We start from the raw sequence: 26,827 nt of genomic DNA on the forward strand, positions 1-26,827 counted from the left end.
AGATCACAACACTCCTGGTATTAATAGGGATAGGGCACTGCATGCAGGAAGATCACAACACTCCTGGTATTAATAGGGATAGGGCACTGCATGCAGGAAGATCACAACACCCCTGGTATCAGGGATAGGGCACTGTGTGCAGGAAGATCACAATACCCCGGAGGAGTGAGGGTCAGGCAGCTCCCCCCTGTCTGTGAAGCCAGCCTCTCACTAGTAATGCAGGGAGGGAGCTGTCTCAGACTTCACCATCCTCCCCCCCCCCCCCCCCTTACCCACACACCATTCACTAGCTGGGACATGGGGGAAGTCAGGAGTGAGGGTCAGGCAGCTCCCCCCTGTCTGTGAAGCCAGCCTCTCACTAGTAATGCAGGGAGGGAGCTGTCTCAGACTTCACCATCCACCCCCCCCCCCTCACCCACACACCATTCACTAGCTGGGACATGGGGGAAGTCAGGAGTGAGGGACAGGCAGCTCCCCCCTGTCTGTGAAGCCAGCCTCTCACTAGTAATGCAGGGAGGGAGCTGTCTCAGACTTCACCATCCTCCCCCCCCCCTCACCCACACACCATTCACTAGCTGGGACATGGGGGAAGTCAGGAGTGAGGGTCAGGCAGCTCCCCCCTGTCTGTGAAGCCAGCCTCTCACTAGTAATGCAGGGAGGGAGCTGTCTCAGACTTCACCATCCTCACCCACACACCATTCACTAGCTGGGACATGGGGGAAGTCAGGAGTGAGGGTCAGGCAGCTCCCCCCTGTCTGTGAAGCCAGCCTCTCACTAGTAATGCAGGGAGGGAGCTGTCTCAGACTTCACCATCCTCCCCCCCCCCCTCACCCACACACCATTCACTAGCTGGGACATGGGGGAAGTCAGGAGTGAGGGTCAGGCAGCTCCCCCCTGTCTGTGAAGCCAGCCTCTCACTAGTAATGCAGGGAGGGAGCTGTCTCAGACTTCACCATCCTCCCCCCCCCCCCCCCTCACCCACACACCATTCACTAGCTGGGACATGGGGGAAGTCAGGAGTGAGGGTCAGGCAGCTCCCCCCTGTCTGTGAAGCCAGCCTCTCACTAGTAATGCAGGGAGGGAGCTGTCTCAGACTTCACCATCCTCCCCCCCCCCCTCACCCACACACCATTCACTAGCTGGGACATGGGGGAAGTCAGGAGTGAGGGTCAGGCAGCTCCCCCCTGTCTGCGAAGCCAGCCTCTCACTAGTAATGCAGGGAGGGAGCTGTCTCAGACTTCACCATCCTCCCCCCCCCCTCACCCACACACCATTCACTAGCTGGGACATGGGGGAAGTCAGGAGTGAGGGTCAGGCAGCTCCCCCCTGTCTGTGAAGCCAGCCTCTCACTAGTAATGCAGGGAGGGAGCTGTCTCAGACTTCACCATCCTCACCCACACACCATTCACTAGCTGGGACATGGGGGAAGTCAGGAGTGAGGGTCAGGCAGCTCCCCCCTGTCTGTGAAGCCAGCCTCTCACTAGTAATGCAGGGAGGGAGCTGTCTCAGACTTCACCATCCCCCCCCCCCCCCCCTCACCCACACACCATTCACTAGCTGGGACATGGGGGAAGTCAGGAGTGAGGGTCAGGCAGCTCCCCCCTGTCTGTGAAGCCAGCCTCTCACTAGTAATGCAGGGAGGGAGTTGTCTCAGACTTCACCATCCACCCCCCCCCCCCCTCACCCACACACCATTCACTAGCTGGGACATGGGGGAAGTCAGGAGTGAGGGTCAGGCAGCTCCCCCCTGTCTGTGAAGCCAGCCTCTCACTAGTAATGCAGGGAGGGAGCTGTCTCAGACTTCACCATCCTCCCCCCCCCCCCCTCACCCACACACCATTCACTAGCTGGGACATGGGGGAAGTCAGGAGTGAGGGTCAGGCAGCTCCCCCCTGTCTGTGAAGCCAGCCTCTCACTAGTAATGCAGGGAGGGAGCTGTCTCAGACTTCACCATCCTCCCCCCCCCCCCCTCACCCACACACCATTCACTAGCTGGGACATGGGGGAAGTCAGGAGTGAGGGTCAGGCAGCTCCCCCCTGTCTGTGAAGCCAGCCTCTCACTAGTAATGCAGGGAGGGAGCTGTCTCAGACTTCACCATCCTCCCCCCCCCCCTCACCCACACACCATTCACTAGCTGGGACATGGGGGAAGTCAGGAGTGAGGGTCAGGCAGCTCCCCCCTGTCTGTGAAGCCAGCCTCTCACTAGTAATGCAGGGAGGGAGCTGTCTCAGACTTCACCATCCTCCCCCCCCCCCCCTCACCCACACACCATTCACTAGCTGGGACATGGGGGAAGTCAGGAGTGAGGGTCAGGCAGCTCCCCCCTGTCTGTGAAGCCAGCCTCTCACTAGTAATGCAGGGAGGGAGCTGTCTCAGACTTCACCATCCTCCCCCCCCCCCTCACCCACACACCATTCACTAGCTGGGACATGGGGGAAGTCAGGAGTGAGGGTCAGGCAGCTCCCCCCTGTCTGTGAAGCCAGCCTCTCACTAGTAATGCAGGGAGGGAGCTGTCTCAGACTGGTATCAGGGTTAGGGCACTGTGTGCAGGAAGATCACAACACTCCTGGTATTAATAGGGATAGGGCACTGTAAGAGATGACTGTAGTAGATTGAATAAAGATGTGATGTTTCTGCTCTCCTCACACCAAACAAAAACAACACACAAGCAGAGAAGCCCTTCTTACAAAGCTGAGCTAGTGAGTTAAGTAGGAGGAAAAGTAAACATACTGGTGCCAGTGTGGCTACTTAAAAAATACACTTACCAACATTCAATTACATATATTTGAACTGTGTACAGTTCCAGCCAGGACCACCTTTCTAAAATGCACAGTGATTGGCAAATTCAACATGCACTAGCATTTCAGGTGCCTGCTAACAAAAATAATAAACAAACAAGTTCTAGTCACGTGAGTGCTGATCATTACATTACTTTTTTTGTCAAGCTTCCAACTGTTTCCATTTCACATCCCCCCAACCATATTGGTAACATCAATAGATAAGAGCACAGCCAGCCAATAGGAATACATACATACATATTCATTCCTAAGTGACCTTTACTGACCTGGGAAGTGTGAACACTTTGTTTCATTTTCTGTTGGTGTTCGTTAGTTTCCAGTTCCATTTCCCATCCCCCCAACCATCACCTCAGTGGTAACCTTGGTAACATCAATAGATAAGAGGGCAGCCAGCCAATAGGAACACATATTCATTCCTAACTGACCTTCAGTGACCTGGAAAGTGTTTATTTGTATCATTTTCAGTTAGTGCGCACTGAATCGAGTTAGTGCGCACTAACGGGGAGTTAGTGCGCACTAACTCGAGTTAGTGCGCACTAACACGATTTAACGATTTTTAACGATAAATCGTTAGAATTTCTATTGTATCGTGTTCTATAACGATTTAAGACGATATAAACATTATCGGACGATAATTTTAATCGTTGAAAAACGATTCACATCCCTACAATGAGCCTCTTAAAAAGATGTTATCAATAATTCCTTACACTAAGTTACCCCCTACAGTGTTTTCTTCTAGTAAATTTTAAGACCATTATTTGGCACAATTTTCAGCAGGATTTCACCTTCATATGTGTGATTTACACAGAAAACATATACTGTTGAAAGATATGGAGAAAATGATAAGTATCCACTTGATGGCAGTGGAACCTTAGAATACAATAGAATGGAGAGCAAGAAAGACCTTAACTTGTTCAAGTTAAGTTTGTTGCAATATCTACCTTATAAATGGGCTCTGACCAAGGGCACGCAAATGCGCAGTAGAGAGCAGCTCTACCGCGCATGCGCGGGCGAGCATGTGGGCCAGAGTTTGCCTGTTGACAAAAATGGCGCTGGGAGGACCCGTAGCGGCAGTGGCGGCGAGGACCAGTAGCAGCGGCGGCGGCGGCGAGGACCAGTAGCAGCGGCGGCGGCGGCAAAGACCAGTAGCAGCGACGGCGGCGGCGAGGACCCATAGCAGCGGCGGCGGCAGCAGCGGTGGCGGCGAGGACCAGTAGCAGTGGCGGCGAGGATCAGTAGCAGCAGCGGCGCGCGCGCGCCATCCAAAAGGTTTGTGAATGAGCTAGGAGAGGAGGGGAGTGACTGAGGGGAGGGAGGAGAGAGTGAGGTGAGGAGTGGGAGGGAGAATAGAGGTGGGAGGGAGAATGGGGGAGTGGAGGGAGGAGTGGAGGGGGAAGTGGAAGAGAGAATGAGGGGGGAGGGGGAGGTGGAAGGGAGAATGAGAGGGAGGGGGAGGTGGAGGTGGAGGTGGAAGGGAGAATGAGAGGGAGGGAGAATGAGGGGAAGGGGAAAGGGAGAATGAGGGGGAGGGGGAGGTGGGAGGGAGAATGAGGAGGAGGTGGGAGGGAGAATGAGGGGAGAGGAGAATGAGGGGGAGGAGGAGGTGGAAGGGAGAATGAGGGGGAGGTGGGAGAGGGAGGGGGAGGGAGAATGAGGGGGAAGGAAATGAACCGAAAATTTTTTTTTTAATGTAGCCCATTGTTACAGGTTTAATGGCTAGTTTTGTATAAATGCCAAGTTTATAAAAATGTGCAAGGGCTAATACATTAAAATTTAGTGTGCATGCTAAGGCCATACATTAAAAACTGTGTGGTATGCACTAACAGCATACATGCTCAATTGGTCCAAAAAGACATTAGTGTGTATGTGCTAAAATTAACATGCATACACATATAAATTAAAGAATGTCTTATGCAAATGAGACTTTAGCAAGTACATGCTGAAAAGCATGGTATGATCTCTTCCACGGGCTATTTAGCATGAGCTCAGGAATCCCTAATTAACATCTTGATCCAGGTGTCAATATTATCGCTCATATGCTGTTGAAAGAGTCCAACAGGGTGCATTGGGGCTGTCAGAGGGAGAAGATGAAGCTGCTGCAACAAGCGTCGTTATGGGAGATATGGAATAATAATAATGATTCTGCATTTATGCAATACAAAAATATTTCCAAGCAATAAAGTTGAAAAAGGAGAATGCTTTTTCTGACATTTACCACTTGTAAATGTGAAAGGCACCATGCTGTCACGAATGGAAATAAAGAGTCATCCCGTAAGTTTTTGCTATCGCCATAAATGTGCACACATATTTCACTGCATTTGTTTTCTGTTCTTTCTGGTATCAGACAGTTCACACAGTCTGCAACAGAGGCAACACAGAGGCAGGTGAGGCTTAAGTTCCTCACAGAAGCCGACAATGGGGAACTAGGAGAGATGCTCATAAAGCATGAATGACACTGCTAGGTACTACACAGAGTATATCAAAAGTGAATTCACGGCTCTGGGAGAGAGGGTAAGGCAGAGAGGTGCACAGGTAATCATATCCTCAGTCCTCCCAGTCAAAAAGGAAGGCTCAGGCAAGAAAAGTCACATTCTAGAGATGAATGAATGAATGAATGGCTGTGTACATGATGTTGACGAAAGTGTTTTAGCTTTCTGGATCATGGGGTAATGTTTCAGGGACTGCTAAGCAGAGATGGTGCCCATCTGTTGAAGAAGGGGTGCAGTATGTTTCAGAGCAGACTGTCAAACTTAAGGCCTCATTTACTATGGTTTTTTACCATTCTGTGTCTACGGGAAAACAGATTAGTAAATCTGGAGAGCTTTAAAATTGTTAGGGATGAATAGACAGAGACCATAAGCTAAGTAAAAGTGTTCAGGTAAGTAAATGTTTAAAACACTTTTAGAGAAGTGGGGAAAAAAGGGCAACATCTGGAAAAATATGTACATCAAAGCTCACAGTATGGGAAATAAAGTCCCAGATCTAAAGGCAGTCATGGAAGAGGCTGCCATGAATTTAGTGGTGGCCACAGAAACATGACTGGGCTATAGTTATACCAGGTTATAATCTATTCAGGAAAGACAGGGTAGAAAAAAAGCAAGGAGAAAAGGCACTATATAGAAAAAATATTAAAGCCACAGATCTGCAGGACTTCCAAGGTAAGTAGGAGACACTGTAGGTTAAGCAAGAAAGAGAAAATGGAATATCCATTAATATTGGTGTGATATGAATGTAAGTGAGCCACCAGGAGAACGGCATCTCCCAGTCCTGGACACCTTCACTAAGTACAAACTAACCAGGAAGCCAGATAAGGATTCTTTCACAATGTATTGGCAAAGCTTTCTGCCCTGAGAGAGGCCAGCTCTGAATTTCTAAATGGAAAGTAAAAGTTCCCTCACCAAAAGTTGAGCTACAAAGGTCCTGGTGGCTAGCTGGACTCCTTAGCGGGGCATGATTCTGATATCATCACGGTCACTCTCTCTGACATCTTTCACCTTTAGCACTTCCTATTTTCTGTTGCAACCTAGTCTTGAAGTTCCAGTGTTCACAGTTTGGCAGGTTTAAATCATGGCAGTCCTATGCTGTCATTGTGGATGGATACTAGATTACATGACTATCTAGTGCTTCCAGCTAGACCTTAGTTGGCCAGAGTTCATTCAATTCTGATTGAAGGCTATCCTAAGGGGATACGCCCTGCTTTTTAGCCCACTTTACTGTTGCCACATGACCATGATCTGTTGTGAAAGAGGATCAATGATTACTGGCTTGTTATTTTGCTTTTGTGGTTGATTTGTCCAGATGTCTTCATATGATGTGCTAAGCTCATAATCATCTATTCAGATTTGATACCTCATGCTCACCTCATAATGGTTCTGAGAAGCTAACCTCCTGACATCTCTGTATCTCAAAAAGATCCTATTCTAGTCCCTGATATATTCCACCCTCCATTGGGTTTGGTTTAATTGCGAAACATGTGCATATATATATATATGTGTGTGTGTGTGTGTGTGTGTATGCTTCTGTGTGTACTTGTTTGTGTGTGTGTGTGTGTGAGTGTGTGTGTGTGTGTGTGTGTGTGCGTGTGTGCGTGTAAGCAGTGTAGGATCAGTTACCTAAAATGGGAAACATCTGTGTAGGAAAAAAACAGAACAAAGAAAAGAAGCTAATTGTTTTCCTAAGTTTCAAATAGAAAAAATCTAAGAGAAATATATATACAGAAAAAATAAAACACTATCATATAAACTAACCACTAGGAACATTTTACATACAGACCTCCTTTGCAGACAGAGGAAATGGGCAGAGATTTAATTGAAGGCATTCACAAAATTGCTATGAAAGTGGAGGTGTTTCTAGGTGATTTCAATCTGCCAGATGTTATTAGGGCAACTTGGCTGCTGTGTCTTCTAGAAGCAGGGAAATCCTGGATTGTATGCAGAAAGAAGTGCCCTGGCAACTGGTAAGGAAACCAACCTGTGAGGAGGTGATAATAAATCTGGTGATTACAAATAGTGAGAGTGCTTCTGATATCATAGTGGGGGATTACCTGGGATCCATTGATCATTGAATGGTGTGGTTTTGTATTAGGAATGTACATTTGTTTGAAAAGAAAGTGAAAATGTGATGAATACGGCTAATTTCTTTCAATTGGAGGGGTTCTGAAACCGAATTGGGGGCCCCTTGAATGAAATAAACCTTATTAATTTGCTTTGTTTTAAACAAATGCATCAGGCCTAGGTCTAGGTCTAGGCCTGAAGCTGGGGCCTCGCCTACGGCATAGGCTAATGCCCAAAGCAAGGGCCATGGCTTATGCCCTATGCGAGGCCTCAGCTTTGGGCCTAGGCCAAGATGCCGACATCACACTTGGGCATAGGCCAAGGTCAAAAGCAAGGACCACGGCCTAGGTCTGAGGATGATGCTAGGTCTCAGCGGAGGCCCAAAGCCAGGGCCTAGGCTGAGACTCCCAAAAAAAAAAAATAGAAAAAATGAAATCTTACCTAATCCATCAGGTATCTGTTGAAAGCCGGGTCCAAACGCTGGGGGCCTCATCTAGGCCAGGGCCTGGACCTAGGCCCGAAGCCACAACCTGACCCAGAGGCTAGGTCCTAATGCTGGGGCCTCAGCCTAGTCTGGAGCCCAGGCCCAAAGCTGTGACCAGACCTGGAAGCCAGATCCTGACTCCAGGGCCTCGGCCTGGACCCAGGCTTGACACCAGGTCCCGACACCAGGGCTGAGGCCTGGATCCAGGCCCGATGCTGTGACCTGACCTGAAGACCGATCCCAATGCCTGGGAGCTTTTCTTCATGCATCCTCTTCTTTCTCTGCTTACAAGTACACTGATTCTGGGGTCGCGCCATGTCAAGTTGTGGCATCAGGCTTGGCTGAGGTTCTGACATTGGGACCCTGCCTCCAGGCCAGGCAGTGCTGTTGGGCCTGGGTCCAGGGTCAGGTCTACACAAGTCTGAGGCTTTGGCCTAGGATTAGGCCTAAGACTTGGCCTTGCGTACGCCGAGGCTGTGGCGATCTACCATGGCCTATTCAAGTCTGAGGCTTCAGCCTAGTCCAAGCCGGTGGATCCCCACCGGTCCGGGTAAATGGGGGCTGGGGAGGATCTGGGAGGGTGAGAGGGAAGGTTAGTTTTCATTTTTTGGGCATTTTGGAGGGTTTTTTAATTGCTTGATTCATTTTTTTACACAAATGAAACTAAGCAATCCACAAACCAAAATTTGTTAGAAAAAAACTCTCAAAAATGAACCGAAAAATGAAAATGATTTTTTTTTCCCTGCACATCCCTAGTTAGTATTAGAACTCATTTGGTAGTGTTTCATTCAAAGGTGAGAGTCCTGGACTTCTGAGAAACTAACTTTCTGTATTTAAATTAGGTGTCGCGGTAAAAACGGGGAAAAGGAGGCGCTAGGGACACTAGCGCATCCCTAGCGCCTCCTTTTTGACAGGAGCGGCGGCTGTCAGCGGGTTTGACAGCCGATGCTCAATTTTGTCAGTGTCGGTTCTCGAGCCCGCTGACAGCCACGGGCTCGGAAACCGGACGCCGGCAAAACTTAGTGTCCAGTTTTCGGCCCAACAGCCGTGGGCCGAATTCAAATTTTTTTTTTTTTTACTTTTCGGGACCTCCGACTTAATAGCGCTATGCTATTAAGTCGGAGGGTGCACAGAAAAGCAGTTTTCACTGCTTTTCTGTGCACTTTCCTGGCGCCGGAAGAAATTAGCGCCGACCTTTGGGTCGGCGCTAATTTCTGAAAGTAAAGGTACGGATTTTAAATGTCCTGTGCGCGTAAATCCAGCCGGATTTACGCGCGCAGGGCCCTCGCGTGCCTATTTTGCATAGGCCGCCGGTGCGCACAGCGCCCCGGGACGCGCGTAAGTCCCGGGGCTTTGTAAAAGGGGCGTGTCCTAAAATGACGCGGCGTTTCGGGGGCGTGACGCAGCGTTGCGGGGGTGGACCCGGGGGCGTGGCGCCGACCCGTGGGCATGTTCGAGGCCTCCGGACCAGCCCCCGGGTCGGGTGATGGCGCGCCAGCAGCCCACTAGCGCGCGCAGATTTACGTCTGCTTTTAGCAGGCGTAAATCGTGCAACAAAGGTAAGGGGGGGGGGTTTAGATAGGACCGGGGGGGTGGGTTAGGTAGGGGAAGGGAGGGGAAGGTAGGGGGAGGGCGCAGGAAAGATACGCGCGGCTACGCGCATATCTTATAAAATCCAGCGTACTTTTGTTTGCGCCTGGTGCGCGAACAAAAGTACGCGCTCGCTCAAAATTATAAAATCTACCCCAAAATGTGCGGCTCGGCTGCACATTTTACTTTCTGTATCCCGCGTGCATATCTAATGGGGCCATCCACATGCATTTGCATGTTGAGGGCGCTATTAGGTGCCGCGGGTTGGACGTGCATTTTCCTCCTCTTACTGAATAAGGGGTAAGGGAAAACGTGCGTCCAAGAGCAGGCTAACAGTGCGCTTCATCGGAGCGCGCTGTACTGTATCGGCCTGATTAGAAGAAATGGTGGAAGGGATGGATGACTCCTATTAAGTGTGTTCTAAACACTGGGATAGTGGCATCTACTGGCCAGACCAGTAGGGTCTTCCATACTCTCCCCCCAAAAAATAAAAATGGTCTGAGGAAAGATACACACTCATGAACATTTCACATAAATAATAAGGTACAATTACACATAGTAATCAGGTATCATCATAAATCTTCTCACCAGGGTAAGCTCTAACCCTGTGGAGACTGTGGCCAGCATAGCCTATAGACTTATGGTCTTACTGTAAGCCTAACACAAACATATAACACACCACAGAAGAAGATAGACACCACCTTAGATCCATATTCCTGCAAATTGAATAGTGAATGATGAAACTGAAAAACCAGCACTGCCACTGCTGGAGAAGACAGGCTGAGTGCTGCCACTACCCAAAATGAAGTAGACTCTCTCACCATTGATTGTACTAAAAGCAGTTTACATGATATGAGGTAGATATATCAATAGCAGCATATACATCCACTATCCCTGTATTGGAAAGTCATTAAACTTCTTTTTTTCAATATTTTGCCCAGTAACCATAGGAAGGGATACTAATTAAATTGAAATACATGAAAATACTTTATTAAGCTAAACCGGCACGGAACGGCAGTTACTACCCTTAAGAGAAACATGGGGGTGATCTGCACGATGCGGCAGTTACTACCATGGGAAGCTTGCAGGGCAGACTAGATGGACCATTTTGGTCTTTTTCTGCCATCTATGTTGCTGTATGTTACCCATTCTTATAAATAAATCAAACACCCTTTTAATGAAGTTTTTATAACTTTATCAAACCTAAGTAAAGAATAATAGCATTTAAACATGTAGCATCAAACATCTTTAATGACAGTTATCAACTTTGGTATAGAAGATTCTCCACTGAGAATGAATTTTAACTATATATCCCTTCCCCAAAGGGCTTAGCACAATTCATTACTGCAAATCACTCTTCTTGGCTGAAGTCTGGCCGCTGGTGAAAAAGCCAGACTCTCTCCTGAGAGGATAAACACTTCATCCTCCCATGGAGGATAGACAAGAGTAGAAATCTTCACCCTCCCACAGAGGGTAGGCTAGCAGTCTATGTATACTGGAACCCCAGCAGAATTCTCTGTAGCTAGGACAGCACAAACTGGCTGGATTTATTTATTTATTTATTTGCACATTTTTATATACCGTCATTTGGTGGGTTCCATCATAACGGTTTACAACATTTGCATAAAAACTTCTAATCCAGTTTCAGTTCCTAAATTCATACATAAAAGTATTAAAAAAAAAGAAAAAGGAATAAAATATATATAAAATATTAATTGCAAATAAAAGCGTATCCCGACTTCCGGTGATGACGTCAGCCGGAGCGCGGCGTTAAGCAGGAGCTCCGCAGCCCTCTCCCCCTTACAGAGCTAAAAATGTGAGGCAGACGCGGCGAAAATTCGCCAGACTGTGTCCGGGGGCTGCCGGGATCTGGGGGTGCCTGGAGGAGCGTTCTGGGGTGTGTGTGTTTTTTTTTTTTCGGGTGGGTGCACCTTGCAGCGGGAGACGGGTGAAGCAGGCCGCAGCCCCGACCGCGTGGTCCCCCGAGATCGCGGCATTACCGGCGACGGATTCCTGCTGGTGGTGCTGGTTCCCTCCCAGGAGCTACTACTCCTTTCCCGAGATCAGGGCAACATAAATTTTGAGCTCGTGAGGGCAGGGGATGCGACAACGCAGCCAAAGATCGGCCACTACTCCACATCCCCGAACAACTAAAATGGCGGCAGCAGCTGAAAGCCCCAAGGTTCAAGCTACCATCTCGGAGGATGTCATCCGACAGATTACAGGCAGCGTGACGGCGGCACTGGAGGTGAGCCTGTTAAAAATTCAAACTTCTATGGATGGCATACGGGAGACCCTGGAGGGGCAGACTCGACGGCTGGAGGGGGCTGAACAGGCCATTTCTGATCAAGGAGACAGGCTGGCGGAGGCGGAGAGAAGGGTGGCGGAGCTGCAGGCCTCCCAGGCTACTTTGCTGGCCAAATTAGAAGACCAGGAGGATAGAAGTCGCAGAAATAATCTTAAAATCATTGGACTGCCTGAAGCACTTACGGAACAAGATTTAGTGCACTTTGTTGAGACATGGCTGCCGGAGCATCTGGGTCTGCAATACACAGGGGACCATCTGCGCTGTGAGAGAATTCATCGTATTGGCCCTCCCCGAGCGCCCCAGGAGAGGCCCCGTCCGGGGCCTCGTGTTCTCAACTGGGCCCACAAGGTACAGCTGGGCCCACAAGGTACAGCTGCTCCGGGCGTTTCGGAAAGCCCCCTCAGTAGAATATCAGACGCACCGGGTGCTGCTCTTCAATGATTTTTCGGCCGCTACAGCGACGCTGCGAAAAGAGATGACGCCATCCTGCACAGAACTGCATAAGCGGGGAATTCGTTTCGCCCTTCTGTATCCCGCAAAACTGCGGGTGCAGCATGACAACAAGGTGCTTTTCCTCCACACCAAGGCGGAGGCGACAGCTTTTCTTGCTACATTACCACGGGCAGCTGCAGTTTGATTACTGTTTTTGATCTTGGAAACATCTTTCTGTAATCCGCTTACATTTTTGAGGTTACGTCTGGAACTTTATTGCTGGCGGGTTCGAGGAATGCGTGGACATTTGGCCCTCATGGTCTCTGGACTTTGTGAAATCCAACGGCAGAAGCACTGTCTCACCGTCAGCAAATTGACAATGGGTTCATTCTGTTCAGACGGGTTGTTTAGCTGTGTGTCCTTACAGTGAAGGGGCACGAGTTATTGGTTATTGGTTCAAGCATGTTGGGTTCACAGTTTGGCGTGTTGGAGGGGGAGTGAGGGGGAGGGGGCTGGAGAGAAGAGGACCCTGGCGCGCCCAGAGGGGGGTGGTGAGGGGCGAGGGGTCCTGTGCTTCTTGGGGCTGTGTGGATTGTATGGGGTTGTATGGATGTTGGTTTGGATGAGGGGCCGGGGGGGGGTTGGGGGGGGAGAGTGGGGTAGGTTGGAGGGGTCGGGGCACGGGGGAGGGGAAACAGTTTTGGTCTTTTGGGTTACAGTTCACGGAACAGGATGTCTTTCTGAATGAGCGGCGGGGTTTGGGGTTTAGGCTGGGAGGCCCCAGACCCGTTCAGGACGAGAGCATTGAGGCCGTGGTGGAGGCCTTATGGCACCATAAATACCTTGACCTTAATGGAGCGGGTTAAAATATCCTCTTTAAATGTCGATGGGATTCACTCGCCCATTAAGCGAAAAAAATTGCTCACGATGTTTCAGAGAACCAAGTCTCAGGTGGTATTCCTTCAGGAAACCCACTTGAGTGAGGTGGAGCACAGGAAGTTGAGGAGGGAGTGGGTGGGGCAATGCTGGTCATCCTCCTATTCCACACGTAAGAGAGGCGTTGCCATTCTCATGCACAAGCAGTTAGCTTTTCAGATGACCAAAACTTACCACGACCGGGAGGGGCGATATGTGATAGTGGCTGGTACTCTTCACCAACAAAGGCTCGCGTTTTGCAACGTATATGCGCCAAATGTCTACTCTCACGTTTTTTTTTCTCAGCTGGTGAAGCTGCTGAGCGCTCTGTCTGGCTACACTCTTATTGTGGGAGGGGATTTCAATGTCGTTGCAGACAAACAGCTAGACTGTAATCCCACTAGACGGGTAGCCACGCTGGATGGGACTCAGGGGATCCCCTTTTTATGCCAGGAGCTCCAATTGTTAGATGTTTGGCGGGTACTACATCCCACGGAGCGGGATTATACCTTTTACTCCAACCCCCAAAAATCCTATTCACGTTTAGACTACTTTTTAGTAGCCGACACGCTTTTCCCGACGGTGGCCGGGGCCACCATAGGGGCCATTGATGTGTCTGACCATGCCCCAATACACCTGCAGGTAGCTTTTGGTGGGAGCAAACGGGGGGCTTTTTCGTGGCGCATGCGACCCGACCTATACCACGATACTGCGTTCCGCGCGCATCTCCAAGCTAGCTGGAAAGAGTATGTGAGATTTAATGACACCCCTGGTGTCTCCCCCACATTGTTTTGGGAGGCGGGAAAAGCGGTCATGAGAGGCCATGTTATCGCATATACGGCTAAGATAAACCGACAACGGAATGCAGAGATTCTGCGCCTTACGGCGGAACTGAAAAATGCTCAGAGGCAGCACATGCAGGACTTGTCCCCATTGAGTAAGGCTCGGGTTGAGCAGGTCAGAGAGGCGCTGAATACTCGGCTATATCAAAGGGCCTCTAAGTCTCTACGCTACTATAAATACCAATTGTATAAACAAGGGAATAGGCCTAGTAAAATGATGGCACACTTGATACGGCCTCGAAGTCAGAAGACAATCATTGCCAGGCTTAAGACTCGTGGGGGACAATATGTGACCTCTCAGGAAGAGATCGAGAGTAGGTTTCGGGAGTATTATGAGGAACTCTATGGACAAAAAGGTCAAAATGCTGAAGCCACCGCTCAATTTTTTCAAAATCTCCGGTGGCCCCGGCTGTCTTCCGCACAGCAACGGTTGTTAAACCAACCCATTATAGACCAGGAAGTATATTCGGTAATTCAAGGTTTGAAATTGGGGAAGGCCGCGGGACCAGATGGGTTGGGAGCGGAATATTATAAATTGCTTACCTTTCACTTCCTGACGCCGCTGTCCAAATTTTTTAATGAAGTGGTAAACACTCAGGCTTTGCCGGCGGGGATGAACCAGTCGGTTACTGTGGTTTTGCCCAAAAAGGGCAAAGACCTTGCGGAAGTAGGCTCGTATCGGCCTATTTCTTTGCTAAATGTTGACATAAAGATTTTGGCAGCAGTGCTAGCGGCACGGTTGAATCCCATCTTGCCCAAGTTGATCGGAGGGGATCAGACGGGATTTGTCAGGGGGCGCCAGGGTGTCCGGAATGTACGTCGACTTATTGCAGCCCTGAGTTATTACCCTTCGGAGGAGGCTATGGTACTGAGTCTCGATGCTGAAAAGGCGTTTGACTCAGTGTCATGGGAATATCTGTTCTGGATGCTGGGCCAATATGGTTTCGATGGGGCCTTTGTGGTGTGGCTTCGGGCTTTATATAGTTCACCTAGTGCCCGGCTTTTGTTAAATGGGATCCTTACTGAGCCGATTGAGTTAAACTGTGGGGTGAGGCAGGGATGCCCACTGTCCCCTCTACTTTTTGTTCTAGCCGTAGAACCCCTGGCGCTGCGGTTACGGGAGGAGAGGGGTTTTTGGGGGCTCAGTGTGGGTGGTCACTCGGTTAAGACGGTTTTATTTGCCGATGATATACTGCTGTTTGTTGGGAGACCACGCCACAGTGTGCCGGTAATAATTACAATTTTTGACCAATTTCGGGATATCGCGGGGCTCAAAATAAATTACTCCAAATCTGAGGCCCTGGCCCTGACACCGGGGCTTCAAGACGGGTGGCAGCCCCCTTTTCCCTTTACGTGGGCCCCGGGGAAGCTGCGGTATTTGGGGGTGTGGGTCCCGCGGGACCTGCGACTTCTGTATGATTTAAACATTGCAGAAAGAATAAATGCCATCTTACTACAGTTGCAGGCATGGACTCTCCTCCCACTGAGTTTTTTCGGCAGGTGCACACTGCTTAAGATGATCTTGGTTCCTAAACTTTTATATTTGCTCCACATGCTCCCCTGCTGGCTGACGGTTAGGGATGTGCGGAGGTTACATGGGGGTTTGTCACGGTTCTTATGGAAAGGAAAACGTGTAAGGATAAAATATACGGTTTTGCAACAGACCCGGGAGGCGGGGGGGTATGGAGTGCCTGACTTTCGGCTTTATAACGCTGCTTGCCAGCTGAGGTTTGTGGGGGAATGGCTTACGGGGAAGTACTGTTATTGCGAAGAGGGTTTGTTGTCTAGTATGTCTGCTCCCTGGTTGCCTCTTTCCCTCATTCAGGTGGATGCGAAGACACTGCAAGCTTTGCAATACCCGAGATGTCTGCTGTCCCCGTGTGTTAAGGCCTGGCGCTGGCTGCGTCAATTGACTGGGTTGAAAGGCCTTTCCTCGCTCTTGACCCCGCTTTTGGGCAATCTGGATTTTCGACCCGGGCGGGATTGCCGTGGCATTTTTCGGTCCTGGGCCTCAAGGGGCGTGGAATATCTATATCACTTGTTTGATTCAGACACTCATGAGCTCTTGGACTTTCAAACTTTGGCTAGAACACACCAACTGTCCCCTAAGCATTTCTTTGGGTATCTCCAGGCGCGTCACTACACTCAGACTTTTCGTTGGTCCACGGACGACGTGGCTGCGGAATCTCTTTTCGCTACCACAATATCGGACGCTATCAGTGTGACTAATTCGATTAAACGCTGGAAACGCTTGTGTATGGATTACAAACGGCCGGATCACCTAACTATCTTGGCTTCCCGATGGACAGCGGTTTTACATAACCCAGTGACTCCTGAACAATTGAAATATTGGTTTCAGACTCTGCATAGTCAAAATCTGGACCTGGGCCTGAGGGAGCTACAGTATCGTATATTGCATTTGTCCTATTGTGATGATATCAAGAGGTTCCGGATGGGGCTAACTGATACCCCACTTTGTATCAAATGTGGGGGGGAGGAGGGGGGCTTGATCCACAGGCTCCTCCTCTGTCCTACGGTTGCTCCTTTTTGGACCCGGGTGATGCAGACTATTTTTCAATGCACTGGACTGCACGGCCGCTGCGAGGGATGGGCGCTGATTACCCACCCCTTGTATGCTGTGACTCCATGCCCACTTGGCAAGGCTAGGTTTGCAAGGCTGGCAATGTTGTTGGCGTGCAGGACCATACTTTCGGTATGGGTGGAGCCACAGGGTAAGCCTACTGATGAGGCCTGGTCTGCCAGGATGACTTTCGAACTGCAGATGGAGCGTATGGATTGCATTTCGGGGCACCGTACACGGGACCAGACATATGAAGATTGTTGGCAGGCCTTCTTTCAAGGACTCCCAGGCGGGGCTCAAGCTAACTTGCTCATCTCTGGCTATTCTAATGATTGGACTTAATCCATTCCATGGACCTTAGGTCGGGAAGGGGGGAGGGGGCTGGGGACGGGCGGGCAAATGTGTGTATGGGGGGGAGAGGGATGGGAGGGGGGGGATAGGTGGCGTGAGTCATGTAGGGAGCACAGTAAGCTCTACACGGCGGGCTTGGTTAAGGGGGGAGGGGGGTCTTGCTATTGCTGATTCGGGGTCTGTGCTGGGGGAAAATAAGGAAAAGACAATAGGGGTCACGGGTCAGCGGTCGGTACGTTACTGTTTGTGTACGCTGCTGGCCATTCCGGGGAATATGCTGTTGTGAGAGGGTTGTGTTTATGCTTGGTATTCTTCCTTGTACCTCGGAAGCTGGTATGGAGCTGTTTTGTTTGTTTTGCGGTTTGATCGTTGCTCCTGACTCAATAAAAACTATTTTGACAAAAAAAAAAAAAAAAAGCGTATTCCAAGTATAATAATAATTACATGAAATATGAACAGGAGTTAATATTGGAAGTAAAAATAAAAAGGTTATATAAAATTTCTGTATAAAAACTAATAAAACAGTTCAGTTTCTGTATAGAAATTAATAAAACAATTCAATGATGCAAGTGAATCAGCTAATGGTATATGCTGTAACCAGTTATTGAAGCAGGTAAACAGTAATCTTTTTACCATAGAAAAGATTAACTGAATGGTATATCAATTGAGGGTGAGTGTCAATGAATTTCAGAGTATGCCTTCCTGAACAACCAAGTTTTAATCTCCTTCTTAAAGCTTTTTATGTTTTGTTGTAAGCGAGTGTCAGTAGGTAGTGAGTTCCATAGTTTCGGACTTGCTAATGAAATTGCTCTCTCTCTTACTTGTGTTACTTACTTGCCCTCTAATAAAGCATAAGACAAACAACAGAAAGAGAGAAACAATGTCCCTTTTATAAGTGGAACAATCTTTCAATGAAGAGGATCTCTGAGTCCTTTGGTTCCCTTGCTCACAAGGAGATAAGGTCTTCACTGGGAACTTCCTCCTTCTTTGGGAACCTTCATTGTTCATAATGCCCCGGCTGAGGTTTCTTGACTATTTCTCCATTTGGCAAAAGACAGTTGATGGAATAAGGTTTCTGCTCCCCACTCCTGAGGTAGTAGATGATGACATGTTTAAAGATGTTCCTGTCAAGCTGCAGATTGGCCACCTTCCTGTCCAAGTATGTACTGAAGTCCTGTATGTACTGAGGGTACTTGGAATCCTTGACAATCACTTTGTCAGCAAGTTCAGCAATCCAAGTGTCCAGGTTTTCCTCAACAAAGTTCATGATGTATACCAGGACATATGAGTATTGAAGTCCAAAGATTCCTTATACCCCGCGATCAACGATACACTGGGCCTGGGAAAACCGATAGATGTTGGTCTTTCACCTAGCACGCTGGGGACCACCCATGCTTCATCATGTACTGCAAAGGGTAAGGGTTGGTCCAGGAGGTCCCTGTTGGTGGATAATTCAGGAGGCACACAAAGATATAGGTCCTCTGAAAAGGTTGGTCTCCTCCTCACTGAGAACTGTGATTCGCTGCTAGGTGCAGATTCAGTGCCGCTTGAAATGCCAGAACTGGTGGGTCTAGATGGCATCTCCATGGCCATCCAGCAGAATTCCTGGAAAGTCTTGAGACCTCTCACCATAAGATTGCATTTAGGCATTACTACCCCGTACATTTCTTCAGCTTGCTCAGGAATAATTGCAATGGACCACTCTCTGCATTCTGCTTGCCGCTGTTGCAATACTGTCCAATAACAGCTTGATGATGTTCCCGAACTGGTCGATGCCGTATCTGCTCCTGCTGTGGCTGCTTTAACGAACCAAGGAGGTAGCGTTGCCTTGAGATGTCTTGTATAAATCTTCGTTGGGGTCGATGGCAGTGTGGGTTCAGATTCGACTGACTTCGGAACCCGCCTACCTCGCCCAGTCACCGACAGGATCATTGCTGCTTCTATATCGCGTTGCTCCTGGACCTCCATCTGCTTTGCCCAGGAGAGCAAACCAGTTTCTCTGCTTGCCTCACCCATCAGGGAGTCTTCTGTGATGGCCTCCACCACTATGTCTGGGGCATCACCACTTTCAGGAGTGGTACCTCACCCTGGCTCAGCCTTTACATGTGCCATTTCAGATGCTGCCGATGCCGAAGGCAAAGGAGGATTTTCTGAAGGAGAAGCCTTGGGTCTTAATGTGCTACTCCCATTAGTCTTGGACCTTTCCGGCAAAACAGAGCCTTCACACTGAGGCATTGCTAAACAGTGGAACATTCTAGATGCAAATGGACCAGCCTGCCATCCAACTGTAATTCCTGGGCCTACTCCGATGTCCTGGAATAGGGGTCCCTGCAGCAGAAAAAGTGCATAAATATGTGCTCAGATCATTATATTGCACTGTAGTCGATGCATTCGACAGTGAGAATGGCTCCAGTACTGGCAAACGACATGCGCAATCAGGCACAGTAATGTACTGGTCTCGCAACTTCCGTAAGTCTGAAGTATTGGCCGGGCCCTCCTAATGGGACAATGACTTTGCTTACCCACTGCCTGCCAACAGTCTGCATTACATAGGACTCCTTGAATGGTGATTTGGGAGATCTACTATCACTAGAGCTAGAATGCTTACTAGACAGCTTGTCTGTCATGCTGGTGAACAATATTGATGGTTTAATCGCCGCTCCATTCACATTCAAAAGTTTTAATTTCTTTTAAGTCAGAACATCCAGAACATTTTCCTCAATAAATAGTTGAAATTGTGTAGGTTTGGAATTCAATCGCTCGCTTGGCTATCCTGTTGACTAGGATTCATGGCCTTGCTCGCTGATCACTTAGCACCACACCCTGACTCCACGCAATACCTCGTGCTAAGGATGATGTCAATGAGCGTACCGCCGCTTTTATACTACTTTATTGGTCCTATGCCACATATGCTAAGGTGACATCAGATGCATACTTTGCAAGTGCATTCTCTTCAGTGCTCCCCTCTCCCTGGCGATCCTCAAGCATAGGAACGAGCGCCATTTTGTTACATATGTTGTGGTTAATTTTCCTCTTCTTTGTACACTGTATGAACGCCTAACTTCACATTACATTTCCAAACACACTGTCCATATTTTTCCTCCGTCCTCAAAGCGCCAAATTATGTAACCCGTAGTGGGGTGTGTTAAGTCCCAAGAACACACAATCTAACATTTCTTCAGGACTTCTCCAACTAACAATTCACTCACACGCTGACTCTTAAACCCTCGGGGAGGGACTCTTTTTATGGGGGTAAGCTCTTGCTTATGGCCCAGACGATGAAAGACGGTCACCAGGGTATGTGTTCTACATTAGGTGCTTCCCATGTGGTGAGAGGCTTTAAGAATTAGATAGGACCAGGTCTGGGTGTTAAAATAAAATTTACTGATACATAAAGTTAAATAACGTCCATTTTGTCCAAAATGATGAGTATACATCTGACTGTAGTTACAGGGTTTCTTTCTGTGTAGGTAGGTTTCCTTATCACAGACCTCTGGATAGATACCATGGTGATTTTAAATGCGCTTACTCTCCCAGCGGCTGTCCTGTGGAATCCTCGTGAGAGGGTTCCCTTTTAACTGCAACAATCCTACCTTTAGACACGTTCTTTCGCATGGAAACCCAGCCTGTCCTGATTCCTTGGGTGGAAATCTGGATGGGATCTCCTTCTCTTGTAATTTCTTCCTTTGGTTATGCTGTTCCATTATCCTTAGTTGTTACTTAGGTGATTTCTCTTCTGGAAAAATCTGGGGACTAGGCTATTCCACAGCACTGTAGTCCCAGTAGGGTAGGGGGATCCAAAAACCTCTCCACTACTCTTTAGTTTCAAAAACTACTTTAAATCTTAATCTGGATAGGTTCTCTACTGAAAAAATCTCTCACAGCAGGGTCCATCACTAGTGCTTGCCTACAGACAGGTTGATGCAATACCATGCGCTGGCCACAACACACGGTCCAGTACATGATTGGACGCATGTTTTGGACCCGTGTCCATAACCCCCAATGCAAAACGGGGGTTAGCGCATGCAAAACACATGTCCAATTGAATGTGTAGGTAATAGCACTCATCACATGTAAATGCATGTTGATGAGGCTATTACCTATTTCCCACCGATGCACAAAAAATTGTGCACCCGACACGCACATTTTAACCCGCAAAATTTAATGCCTGCCCGGAGCAGGCATTAATTCTTGAGGAACCCAAAAAAATTATAGAAAAATAGAAAATAGTGTATTTCTGTTCCTTTTTATGGTTCCTCTGACTTAATATTGTTGTGATATTAAGTCGGAGGAACCAAAATAGGAGAATTAAAAAATAAAAAGTGTGCCGGCTGTCAGGTTAGGAAAAGGGACTCTCAATTAATCATTCATTTCCCTAAATGGCTGACAGCCACCACTCCTGGGCACCTGCTGCAAATTTAATATTTAAATTAGGTGTCGTGGTAAAAAAGGGCACCCAATTAATATTAAATATTAAATTGGGCACCCAGGAGAGGTGGATCAGCATACATTAAGGAAGTGGGTGCTCAGTCATGAGCACCCGTTTAACACGCACCAATATTGCATCAGCCTGCTAGTGAGTAGAGTAGACTCATAGGTCTTTGATCCCCTTTACAGAGCCCCTATGCCCCTAAAGGGTATCAGGCTTAAAAGGCTATCTCTCTGTAAATTATAAGAAAGACCCTCTGGCAGGGAGTGCACAGTGAGGTATCTCTTCTAAAAGAAAATTCCTGTGGGCAAGGCTGAGAGGCCATCCCAGAGTGTGAAAAAATACATGGCTGGGCTAAATAACACTGAGTCACCCAATCAAAATCTGGGAGGACCTGAAGGGATGAATAGCTCCCACTAAGAGGCCGATACAGAATAGTGTGCTTGGCTGAGCTCACCGTTTACCACGCGATTGGCTGCGCGTTTCGGGCCCCCGCGTCTATTATCCCTTATACTGTAGGGGTAATAGCGCGTCGAAAATGTGCGGCCAACCCCCCGAAAACTAATAGCTCTCATCACATGCAAATGCATTTTGATGAGCCTATTAGTCGCCTGGAATACTGAAAGTAAACTGTGTGGCCAAGCCGCATATTTTACTCTCAAAAAATAACGCCTGCCCAAGGGCAGGTGTTAAATTCTAAGCAACCCGGAAAAGTGTACAGAAAAGCAGAAAATACTGCTTTTCTGTACACCCTCCGACTTAATATCCTAGTGAAATTAAGTCAGAGGAACCAAAAATTTAAAAAAAAAATGTTTTTTTAAATCTGACTTACTGCCTGAACTTATCGCTTCTGCTTGGAAGAAACCGCTGCCTACATCATCAGTGAGTTACCAACTTTATTTCCTCAGAGCTGTTCCCTGGAACCAGGTACTCGCTCCTCGAGGGCCTGCCTCTATTCCAGCTTCTGTGTTACCTTCCGGGAGAAACCGCTGTGTATGTAACTTTACCAATGAGGCTCCATACCAGAACTCTGTGTATGCTCCACTGTACTCACTATCCCAGTTTTCTCCACTACAGCACAGCCATAGAGGGAATCGCTGTTCCAGTATCCTGAGGAACCCTAGCCCAGCCGGGCTTCATCTCTACTCACTACTGCCACCTCTGGTGGCTTCTCAACTCTGTCTAATAAAAGATATAACTCTGTGTTGTGTGTCCCAAAGCTGAGCCTGACCTGTGGCCCCTCACGGGATTTCCCCCCATGGGCGTGGTCAGCTGTCAAAGTGTCCAAGGGTCCACCCAAAACCTTACAAACAATAACAGTTAGCTGCAGCATTCCCTTGAGGGAGTTGCTGGGACAAATCAGACAGAACCAGGCACTGGGTGTTAAATCATCATTTTTACTGATTGGTTAAAAGTCAAAATACAAGTCCATTTTATCCATAAATATGAAGTTACATATGAATTTGTTGCAGTCATGTGTGTTCGCTCTGGGAACACACAGAGCTTCCTATGGTGATGAAATTGTGCATAAAAGCTCTCCCAGAGACCTACTGGGATTCCTATAACAGAAGTCCACTTCTACCACAGAGAAACAATCCTACCTCAGTCTCCAACTCAATCCCGAACACCCAGCCCTGTGTTCTGGTCCCTTATAGGTGGAGATCCAGATGGGAGTCTCCAGATCTTACTTGTCTTCTTAGTTGTTTAAACAAAGTGACTCCTCGTGTTGAAAAGTCATAGGCTCGAGAACCTGCTATACCAGCCTGGCTCCCAGTGAGAAGGAGTGGTCATAAACCTACTCATAACAAAAAACCTTCTACAACTTGTGCTCTGCTGTCACAGGTGCTTGCCACATTCAAGGTGTGAATGTGCTCACTGAGCTTTAGCCCCTATCCTCTGAGTCCATCCAGCAAGGATGACCTTCCCCCAAAGGAGTAAGGTTTAAACACAATCCCTTTCCAAAAATAGGTTTCTTCTGGCCATCAAATGCCTCACATTGCCAAAACTGTCACAGGTGCTTGCCACATTCAGGGAGTGAATGGGCTCACTGGTGTTCAGCCCTGGAACAGGAGTCCCACAGGGTTCCAGCAAAAAGTTTCCTTCTTGCAACTAAGAACAGATAGCCCCTCTGGCAGGGGGGTGCACAGAATAGGTCCATTTCAAAAAGCAAAAGCCTGATAAGGCAGGGAGGCCTTGCCAGGAGGGCGAGACCAGACATCTGTACTGCTCTGTGTCTAACCTGAACTAACCACACACTGGATCAAAAAATGGCTGGGTTATAAATGCAAATGCAACCAATCCCAGCTCTCCAAGGTACGAGAATGCCAAGGGAGATGGAAGGCTCATGAGAGTTGAAATATCTAACTAGGACCTAGGGACATCTAATAGTGGACTAGAGGGTCCAGCCACATAGGCTATATCTAAAACCCTTTCAAGCCTCACAAATCAGTAGGATCAGTCCACCCTACCTCAGTGACATTGCCAGTGGAAAGTATGAGAAGTTAAAACAAGACAAACTCAGAAGGCAGTAAAAATGTTGATTCATGCTTATTTTGATGGGAAAACTCAGGATCCGCCTGTTTAATACTACACATCAGTACAATGAGACTAAATAGGATATCCAGTTTCTAAGCAAAATCCAAGTCATTTCCTGTTTTTTAGCTTGTAATGTTGGCAAAGAAAGATATACAGATGTGCTAAACAGCAGTCATAGTACTCTAATGAATTGCCAAAACTAAATGACTTTATTGTCAGACAAATTTAGTGCATTGTTCTGTCAAACTTCAAAAAGCAGAGAAATCTGAACATATATGTGGCCATTATAAAGTGTGTGAAGTAGACAAGTGTTTGGCAGAAAAAATGAAATACAATCCTGTAAAATGTCTTGTTTAAGCTTTCTGTTGAAAGTTAGGGACTGTAGCTGAGATTTTTAAGATGGATAAAGCATTAGTTTTATGTTCTTTTTTTAAAAAGATAAAACATTTATATTATAGAAGTGGACTATATGGCAAACATCACTATGGTGTGAACAGCAAAGGAGAGCCCAGCTTGCACTAGCTCCAAGCTTCTACCTTGACCATGGAAGAAAAGCTAAGGACATGTCTTTTGTACATACTGCACGTGAAGTAAATCTTTTGGAGGCTTCCATACCGCCGTTCTCAAAATAGTATCAGACATCTCATCTAGAACATTCTGATTATTTTTTGTTGGACTGCAGGGCTGACTGGAGTAAGGCACTAGATAGGAAGACTAAACTACCTATTAATAAATTGGTTAAAGGGAGGGCATTCATAAATGTCAAAATGTGTTTAATTCAACTAATGCAAAAGTGTGTGCAAAAAAAAATTAAATCTCTAAACGGGTGCACTGTGTCTAGAGACATAAAAATAAATACCTTTAAAATATTTTCAAGTGGTTTTAAAACTCACTTTTCCTTCTTTTGTTTTCTTTGAAATAGCAGAATCCATTCGTTATACCCAATTTATCATCAAAACAGGTCTGACATTAATTGCATTCTGTTTTTTACAAGCGGAGGTCATATGTGCTTTTCTTAATAGAGTCTGCAGTTTCTTACTTTCATAGATATTCCACGTGGGCTAAATAACATTAAAGAAAACTGAGGTCAAAGCCAGAGTCATTTAGGCGAAATAAAAAGAAAGATTTACAAGACATCTGGTGAGAACACTTTATAGGCCATGCAGAGCTTTCTGTAGATTACACCAATACAAATCTAAATTGGGCCTTAATTCCCAAGAGAAGACCTGCATCCTTTGTAAATCAATAACATTTCAACAATACTGATCTGACCCTGCATTCTTAAACTGCTGACAGCTATTTATATCTAAAATAAGGTACATAATATTCAAAGCACAGAGCAAGAAATCCAGGAAGGTATGTGTTTCATGAAGCATATTAACCTTCTTTTGGTGACAGTTTTAACCAACAGTTAGGTCAATGTAATAAGGGGTGCTTGCTTGGCTGTGGGCACATATTAACACACAGTTGTGCTCACATTTTTGTGCATACAGTTTTACCCCGATGTAACAAGGAGTTTAGCACACAAAGGGGCGGATTTTCAGAGCCCTGCTCGCCTAAATCCGCCCAAAACCAGGCGGATTTAGGCGAGTAGGGCCCTGCGCGCCGGTGAGCCTATTGTACATAGGCCTACCGGCGCGTGCAGAGCCCCGGGACTTGCGTAAGTCCCGGGGTTCTCCAAGGGGGGCGTGTCGGGGGCGGGCCCGGTCGTCGCGGCGTTGCGGGGGCGTGTCGGCAGCATTTTGGGGGCGGGTACGGGGGCGTGGCTACGGCCCGGGGCGGTCCGGGGGCATGGCCGCGCCCTCCGTACCCGCCCCCAGGTCGCGGCCCGGCGTGCAGGAGGCCCGCTCGCACGCGGGGATTTACTTCTCCCTCTCCCTCCGGGAGGCGTAAATCCCCGGAGAAAGGTAAGGGGGGGGGTGTAGACAGGGCCGGGCGGGTGGGTTAGGTAGAGCAAGGCAGGGGAAGGTGAGGGGAGGGCGTTAGAGAATTCCCTCCAAGGCCGCTCCGATTTCGGAGCGGCCTTGGAGGGAACGGGGGTAGGCTGCGCGGCTCGGCACACGCCGGCTATACAAAATCGATAGCCTTGCGCGCGCCGATCCAGGTTTTTAGCAGATACGTGCAGCTCCGCGCGTATCTACTAAAATCCAGCGTACTTTTGTTTGCGCCTGGAGCGCAAACAAAAGTAGGCCTATTCGCGGAGTCTGAAAATCCGCCCCAAAATGTGCACACAAATATGAGTAAAAATGTGCAAACAATGTAGCATGCTTCCATGCTAATCCCATGTTAATAAAGGCATTGGCTACCACATCCCACTATAGAGAAGTGCATAGGCTTACCTCGTGTTTTCTTAACACTGAAAATTTAACTCCTGGTCAGAAGTGGAGTAAAGTTTTGGGGGCTTAAGTTAGTCTAGGACGGCACCTGGAGGTCGTGATGCAGGAGTTCTGTAGTCCAGATTTATGTGCATGAAACAGGATTTGTGTTCAAATCAAATTTTATGTGCAGTGAACATGCTTTATGCATAAACTGTGTTTTATGCATAAACATGCACATAAAATATGATTTTTGCACATAATGGGGTAGATTTTCAGAGCCCTGCTCGCCTAAATCCGCCCAAAACCAGGCGGATTTAGGCGAGCAGGGCCCTGCGCGCCGGGAAGCCTATTTTACATAGGCCTCCCGGCGCGCGCAGAGCCCCGGGACTCGCGTACGTCCCGGGGTTTTCGGAGGGGGGCGTGTCGGGGGCGTGTCGGGGGGGGGGCGGGCCCGGTCGACGCGGCGTTTCGGGGGCGTGTCGGCCGCGTTTTGGGGGCGGGTACGGGGCGTGGCTACGGCCCGGGGGCGTGGCCGCGCCCTCCGTACCCGCCCCCAGGTCGCGGCCCGGCGCGCAGCAGGCCCGCTGGCGCGCGGGGATTTACGTCTCCCTCCGGGAGGCGTAAATCCCCCGACAACGGTAAGGGGGGGGTGTAGACAGGGCCGGGTGGGTGGGTTAGGTAGGGGAAGGG

The sequence above is a fragment of the Rhinatrema bivittatum genome, chromosome 7, assembly GCF_901001135.1.
Source record: "Rhinatrema bivittatum chromosome 7, aRhiBiv1.1, whole genome shotgun sequence".
Taxonomy (NCBI): Eukaryota; Metazoa; Chordata; class Amphibia; order Gymnophiona; family Rhinatrematidae; genus Rhinatrema; species Rhinatrema bivittatum.